Source organism: Mustela lutreola, chromosome 12 (assembly GCF_030435805.1).
Source record: "Mustela lutreola isolate mMusLut2 chromosome 12, mMusLut2.pri, whole genome shotgun sequence".
Taxonomy (NCBI): Eukaryota; Metazoa; Chordata; class Mammalia; order Carnivora; family Mustelidae; genus Mustela; species Mustela lutreola.
Genome location: NC_081301.1, coordinates 98,865,675 through 98,871,950, shown reverse-complemented (window position 1 = coordinate 98,871,950; position 6,276 = coordinate 98,865,675). Strand labels below are relative to the sequence as shown.

General features: G+C 53.4%; 1 protein-coding gene across 6 annotated transcripts in view; it reads left to right on the top strand.

The window, feature by feature from the left end:
- Positions 1 to 1,785: 1,785 nt before the first annotated feature.
- Positions 1,786 to 6,276, top strand: part of DIRAS2 (DIRAS family GTPase 2) — a 28,700-nt gene continuing 24,209 nt past the window's right edge. Inside the window, exon 1 of one of the 6 annotated variants that reach the window (XM_059142634.1) lies at positions 1,786 to 2,119. The gene's annotated coding sequence lies outside the window, so the exon portion shown is untranslated. Of the gene's footprint in view, positions 2,151 to 2,351; positions 2,514 to 5,698; positions 5,793 to 6,276 lie in introns of those variants that run through there. The other 5 variants (XM_059142635.1, XM_059142632.1, XM_059142631.1 and 2 more) reach the window with 5 other exon arrangements.

Sequence of the window (6,276 nt, the reverse complement as noted above, 5' to 3'; positions counted from 1 at the left end):
GTTCTGCAGGTGCCCAGCACCCACCTTGCTGGGAACCTGGCATGGCTAGCACCTGCTGCAGGAAGGTTCTTTGCAGAAAGAGTCTTCTGTCCCTCGAGTCCTGCACTGTCTCGGGGGCAAGGGGAGAGTGTCCATCCAGAGAGAGGGTTAGCCACGTCCTAGGTGCAGAGTGCAAAGTGGGACCATAGCTGAAGAAGCTCCTTTCACAGCCTCCCAAAAGGTCCTGGGGGCTCACGTGTGATTTTGGGAGAAGGACAAGGCTTCTGCTAACTGAGGGATGCTGGACCGACTGACCTGGTTTCAGTTTGCTTTAGAAAATAGACGTATGTGTGTTTCTCTGACCCGAACGCATCACCAACTGTCGTCAGTCTCTGCATTTAGATGGCTGAGCTCAGGGTTCCCTGCTTGAAACAGTCTCAGCACGACCAGGAAACCTGTTAGAATTGCAGGCTGTGGAACCCCTGGGAAAACCTGGGCTGAGGCTCCGCTGGCCGCGCTGAACATGCGGAGAGTTTGAGACACACTGGCCTGACGCTGCCCACGTCCAGCAGGCTTAGAGATCTCATGGAGGATCTTGCGAAAGTCGGATTTTAGAAGCAATCTGCTCCTTCCAGCCAGTGAAAAATCAGGGCTTGTGGAATGACAGGGAGAGCGAAGACATCATTTGAAGCGGCCGCTCCTGTTCAAATGGGGCCCTGGGGCCCGTGCGGCACCTTCTCAGAACAAATGATGATTGTAGGTGGCAAAGTGCAGATTCTTCTGCAGTGTGCAATGTGCAGGACCCCCGGCTCCGTTCCCCAGCTCCAGATGCTCGCTCCGTCCGGCCCTGGGCTCGGACGGGCTCTCTGCCTTCACCACGTCCACGCTGTTGAATTCCTTTGCCATTCCCGACTTAGTCCTCAACTTTATTTTACCATTTAACCTGGTAACCCACGTTTCAGGCTGTCGTGGAAAACAACATCTCAGTTTGTTAGCCTGTGAGGTCCTTTCAGATTCCAAAAATCATCAGCATCCCGGCGCTGTCCCCTGGGATAGCTTTGTGCTGAAGAGGAGACGCCTGCTGAAACGGCCACCCCACTTCCCTGCAGCATTACAAAGGGCGTAGGTTTGCCCATAGCAACCCTCAATGACCTTGGCCCCCACATTCCAATGGTCTTAGCTTCTAGGTCAAGATGAGGGTGAATCAGTGGAAAAAATAAATTTTCTTGATTATAATTATCATGCTAAGTAAGATTTTAAAATCATGTATTTCCTGTGAATAATGCAGGAACATACTTTGGAAATGAACATCAAAGGATAGAGCAATTTGAAATTATACAGACATTCAAGACAGGTTTAAACAGGTAAATGGGATTCTATGAGCTAAATCAAATTTTAAGAACAACCGAACACTGCCTGAGTCTCTTGGGAAAATTGGTATTAAAAAAAAAAAACCAGAATGAGTTATAATAGGGCAAAGGACTATTCCTCAGAGCCGTAGTTTACCATCCATACTCCATCAGTGTTACAGGCAAGCGTTGGAAACATGTTGGCACGGAACTGTTGGCCATAAATCTTATATCCTGCTGATTCACCTGTTTCCGATCAATGCTTCTTAGAGAACACGGCTTATCCATGCCAGAAAATAAACCTGGTTATTTCCTCCAAACGCTAATGTGGAACTACTCAGTGGAAAGGCAGCTCGAGCCCCAGACTGCCCATGGTGCTTTTGTCACAGGAGCCTAGTAATGAGAAGGTACTATCCTGCGCCGTGCGGGAGGCTCTGGGCACGGCCCGAGTTCACCTGCCCTCTCACTGAGCAGGTTTCTAATTCAGTATCTGGACGTCGCAGAAGCTTAGGTGGTTCGTAGCGCGTACAGCTGCGGATGCGAAGGCTCTAAAACAAAAGAACCCGGCGCACTTTCAATGGGATGATTTTAATTCCTTGAATTCCCAGAAAATCCCAGTCCTGGCCATCTATTCCAGGAGCATGCAGTAGGCGGCACCTAAAAGCTCCTGGGAGGCGAGCAGGCGCCATTTGAGCAAAAGCAGCGGCGGCTGCAGCAGCTGGCCGGGCTCGCAAGTCGGCGATCCGAGCGCGAGGAGGGAGGCCGGAGGACTGCCGGCTTGGGCGGCGCAGGTGCGGGGCGTGCGTGGTGTGCGGGGCGCAGGTGCGCGGGGGCGCGGGGGCGCGGGGCGCAGGTGCGGGCAGCGCGTGGGGCGCAGGTGCGCGGGGGCGCGGGGAGCGGGTGCAGGGGGCGCGGGGAGCAGAGGCAGGGGGCGCGCGGGGCGCAGGGACGGGGGCCGCGGGGCGCGGGGGCGCGGGGGCGCGGGGGCGCGGGGGCGCGGGGCGCAGGTGGCGGGGCGCGGGGCGCAGGGCGGGCGAGCAGCTGACAGCAGCGTCACGGCGGCGGCGCCAGGGAGCGCGCGCCCCGCCTGCCTCGGGAGGAGCCCGGCGCGCACAGCCTGCGCTGCCCTGTCCTATGCGAGGCGAGCTCGGGAGAGGCTCCGGGCAGAGTTGTGCGGCTCCTCAGGTAAGGATCCCCCCTCCGTCGCTGGGGCCTCGCCGCGTCCGCAATGGGGCGCCGAGGCCCGGGCATCCTGGGGGGCGAGCCCCCGGGAGAGGGATCGCCGCCATCGGGAGGGCAGGGCGAGCCAGCAGTCGGGCTGGCGGAGTTGGCCCGCGGGGGACGAGCTGCATTTCTGTATCCTTGTGCGCGAGGGCGTGCGTCCCGGCCCCTCGTCCATAACGTGCTCTTGCGAGAAGAAAACCCGCCTCGTACACGTTCCTTGGGATTCCTTCCCAAACAGGAGTTAGTGCTTTCGAAAAGCCTGCGGTGCAGGTGCTCTGTTGTGGAACTTGATTGAATGGGTTTGCAGAGCCCTCAGAGATGGGGTCCGAGGGGAGAGAATGCAGAGCACGTTGGGGCTGCTGTTGGCTCAGGATGTTTTCCCACCGCACCGCAGCCCTTGACTAAGCTTGGCTGAGACCTGGCGATGTATTTTAATTCTCTTTTTTAAAAAAGGAGCTCTCATGGGCTCCTTTCTCATGAGCTCTTCACGGGTGCCCCCGCCCCGTGTGCAGGTGAGGGGGTGAGGGCAGGCGCAGGGGAAGTGCCCACCGAACCCCTTCTGTAGTTGTAAGAACGTGGCTTCCCGGAGATGACAATGACTCCTGAGCTCCAGCTCCCGGGCTCCCTGCAAAGCGGGGCTGGCTTCTCGCCCTGGCTTCCCGCCCTGAGTCTTCCATCCATCCCCCGTCCGGCCAGAAAATTGCTGGTTTTCTCCTTTAAAACCAGTTCCCGTTCTTGGGGGTTTGGGAGACTTTTAAACTGGAGGCTCGGTGCACCCCCCAGTTCCCTCCATTGGCCACAGAAGTACAGCGTCGTGGTGGGATTCAGTCCTTCCGACTGTGCAGTGACACAGCTCGTCTCCCTGGGGGATCTATCCTCCATCTCTGCCCTTAACTTTGGAACGACCCCCTTCCAAGTGAGGAGATCGTCATAGCATAGGAGACCTTCCCTGCTTTGAACTAAAAACCTATAAAATATTCTTTTTAAGGAAGATTTTCTAGGTAACAGTAGAAAGCCAGAGCATTTCATATTCTCCATCAGTCCAAATGCACTTCTTTCCCAGTGGCATTTGGATTTGAAGGGGTGGAGTGGGAGGGAGAGAAAAGGGGAGGGTAAAATTAGGATAAATTTAACAATTTTGTGGGGGGGGGTGTAATGCTATTTTTTGGAGGGGGGGGTCATTGCCTGAAATTGCGAACTGTCAACCGTTCTGTCTCTGGAAGTCCAGGAGCCCAGCGTTCCTATGGGCAGAGACACTGAAGCCCCGTGGCTCATCCCACAGAAACAGGAAGAACAAGGCTTTAACACATGGCGGCTGGTTTGGTCAGCGGGGCGAGCTTCCAGGTAGCGAGCACAGGGAAGGCAGGCATCAGGGGCAGGCGATTCTCTCAGGGCACCTAGAAGCCCTGCTTCCTCCTGAGCTACCCCTGCAGACGGCAATTAAATGTGCACGGTTATTGCAGAAACCTCTAGAATCGTTTCTTGTTCCAGCTTTAATAGTTGTTCCTCTCTAAGGAGAGGCTCAGAAAACAGCCAAATTGAATTCCGAGTTGTGGGCGTGCCTTCGTGCTTGCGGCTGGCAGTCCGGCGTCCTCAGCGAGCAGGGGATGCTGTCTGCGCTCGCCGACCTGCACATCTTCCTGAAAAATTAGAGCCTTTGAGAAATAGCCAGCATTTTTGGTCAAAAAGAGAGCGTGTCTGTGACAGTAAACGCATGTTTGTTCTTCTAATTTTGTTGCCATCGTTGATATGTGATTGACCTTCTGACTTGGACAGGGTTGTCATTGCTCGCCGGCCCCGCCCCCAAGGTAAATGCAGTGAATTTTTGCACTAAAAAAATTTCCTTGTTATAGAGGAGCATTTGGTTTTCTGGCGGAGGGGATTGCCAGCACACGGTTCTAAGTCAGAAAGGGCGCAGTGCCGACCTGCTCGTTTCAATTCCGATAACCCCTGGGTCCCGTTCTCACCTGTCAGGTGCGTTAGCTGTCCGCCCGCCGGTCGCTCCGTCCGGTGTGGCTACTCACAAGGAGCACAACTGATTTCTAGGACACCGGTTTTGGTTATGATTTAGCTGGGAAGATACCTGCTCTTGATCAAAAGGGAAGGTGAGGGTTGTCCTACCACCACGATGGGCGGATGCGGTTTTACACGTTACACGTACACACACGTATTCGGGTAAGCGTTCACCTGAAGTCGTGTAACGGCCGTCACGTCGGGCTTTAGTTTTGTTTTATTCCGAGTCTTGCAAGTTTCTCTTCCTTCCCCAGGTGAGGATTCCTCAGAGGCTTGGAGCAGATGTTCTCCTGGCCTCTCTTGCTCTGCTCTCGCCGTTTGCAAATTCAGGAAAGAAAGATCCCTTGCAGCCCTGTCCCCCTGTCCCCCTGTCCTTAGTGCAGTGAAGTATTTTGCTATAAACCAGTCCTGTCCAAAATAGGTAGAGCATGTGAACCACGTCGAAAGGATCACATTAGAAAAGTCAAAATAACAGGTGAGGTGAATTTTAGTAACATATTTTCTTTAACCCAGTCTCTCAGAAGTGACGTTTTAAAGATATAATTGATACACAATACTGATGGGACATTTTACAAGTTTTTTTTTTTTTTTTTTTTCATGATAGGTCTTACACTTAGGGAGCATCTCAGTTTGGATTAGCTACATTTAAGAGGTCCATGGCCCGTGCAGCTAGTGGTTATTGTAGTGACCAGCAGGGCTATGGAATGTTAACTTTCCGACAAAGCAATGTAAAAGCTGGAAGGTTAGGAGCCATTAAGCCATTACATTGAACCAATTAAACACTATCAAAAATAAATATACAGATACTCTCACATTGCTATAAGACCAGTATCCTACCCTTCCCTACCACTAGCTAGTTGTGAGATCTTGAAACCGATTTTTGCTTCTTTATCAGCAAATCAGGAGAATTGGGTCAAATCATGGGTTCGGTCAGATACCTTGAGTCAAATACCTGGTTCTCTGAGAATTAACCAGCAGAGAGGCTTGGGGATCCGGCCCACCTGCAGCCTGGCCATCTGCTGTAGCAGGAACGAAGGGCCCCGGCGCAGGGTGGGTGTTGCCGCTCTGCACAAGGCCTATCTGCTTCTGTCCAGTCCCTGGACAGTCCCTGACGGCGATGTCAGCGGCCGCGTCCCCATGTCCCGCAGGAGATCTTTCAGTTTTCATATTTAAATTCCTTTACTGGACAGGTAGCAGCAAACCCGTTGTAAAATCAGGAAGTAGCATGTAAGTATGTATTTACTGCATGAATGCCTGTGATTCACGGAAATTTTCAAATTATCCTTCGCTGGTATGCATGTGCATTTTTGTGTTTCTCTCCATTTTAACACCATTAAGTAAAGTTTGCTGAAGTGCGATGCCTGATAATCGACTGGCCCACGAATACTGATTTTTGAAGACCAGAAATGAGTGACCTTAAGGAAAAGAAGTCAGTTTCTTCGCCCCGCCCCGGGGTGGCCTTGGGGACTGAGGATCTGTGAGCAGTGGAGGGGGCGGGGGCGTTTCTATCGCGGGGCCGGCTGTCTCCGAGCCTGGAGGAGTTTAAAGAGAGCAGCATCTTGTGAGGAGGGAGTTTGTGCCGTGTTGTTCTAAAGCTAATTAACGTCCGGAAAGTGGTTGTTTTCTGAAGTGAGGGAGTGCAGAGACTGCCCGGCTCTGAAGCGGAGCGCTCAGACCGAGCAGCCCTTGGAGGGGGGAAGCGGAGCGCTCA